The sequence below is a fragment of the Jaculus jaculus genome, chromosome 4, assembly GCF_020740685.1.
Source record: "Jaculus jaculus isolate mJacJac1 chromosome 4, mJacJac1.mat.Y.cur, whole genome shotgun sequence".
In the NCBI taxonomy this organism is placed as follows: Eukaryota; Metazoa; Chordata; class Mammalia; order Rodentia; family Dipodidae; genus Jaculus; species Jaculus jaculus.
In genome coordinates, this window is record NC_059105.1 from 38,961,638 (window position 1) to 38,962,987 (window position 1,350).

A 1,350-nucleotide genomic window follows, 5' to 3' on the forward strand; every position below is an offset into this window, starting at 1 on the left:
GCTGTGATCTGGGTCTGAATAAAGCCTGCCCTGCTTGTTCTTGCTGTGGAGATGTCTGTCTGCTTTTTCCTTTCAAACTCGCCTCTAAACCTTTTCCTTACACTTATGGTCTCATCACTTAGCTGGCCCTTGTTCTTTACTATTTCACACTGATTTGCCACTTACTAATTATTTTGCTTTATTGCTTGAAAAATCACCTGTGTATACAGAAAATAAAGTAAAAAGCAATAGATTGTGTAAGTGCACTTATTAGAAGTACTGATCTATTATTTATTTACCTATTTATTTTTGGCTTTTTGAGGTAGGGTCTCACTCTAGCCCAGGCTGAGCTGGAATTCACTATGTAATCTCAGGGTGGCCTCAAACTCAAGGCGATCCTCCTACCTCTGCCTCCCGAGTGCTGGGATTAAAGGCGTGCGCCCCCACCACGCCTGTCTGATTTTTTTTTTTTTTTTTTGACACAGCAGCCTAGGCTGGCCTAGAACTCACAGTGTAGCTGAGAATGACCTTGCCTCCTCCCAAATGCTGGAATTACAGGAATATACCTCCACACCCAGTTTATGTAGTGCTGGAGATCAAACCCAGGCTTCATGCACTGGTAGACAAGCACTCTACCGATGGGAAAATCTCTCCCATGGCCTCTTCAATGCTTCCAGGAGTGAACGAAAGTTCATGTTTTGATTCTTTCAGACGTTGTCCTAGATTTATAAGGCCCTAATAAATCTTGCTCTGCCACCAACTAGCTGTTTGACCTTAAACAAGTTCTTTAATATTTTAGCACTTCAGTTTCCTCATTCATAGAGATAATTTCTGCATTTGGGGGTTATTAGGAGAATCAAGTGAGTTAATCCATGCAAAATACTTCAAATAGCTCCTAGTATGCAGAAGAAACACATCATGAAAAAAACCTGTTAAAATACACAATATGTAGCATTTTGTTTAAAAAAAATCAAAGTTGGGGCGGGAGAGCGAGCTTAGCAGTTAAATCATTTGCTTGCAAAACTAAAGGACCCAGGTTCAGTTCCCCAGGACCCACATAAGCCAGGTGCACAAGGTAGCACATGTGTGAAGTGTTCCTTTGCAATGGCTGAAGCGCTGGCACACCCATCCTCTCTTTCTCTCCACCTGCCCACCTCTCTCTCTCTCTCTCAAATAAATTTTAAAAAATATTTAAAAATCAAGGCTAACATACTTTATACTACCTATCAATACACTGCTTTTCAACCCCAAAGTGCTTTCCATTGACCTGTTTGGAGACAGTGTAGCCAGCAGGTGCGCCCAACCTTTTGATACTGCAAAACAGCACTGTGAACTACAGAGAAAACCACGCAGCCAAGTTCCAAAAAAAAA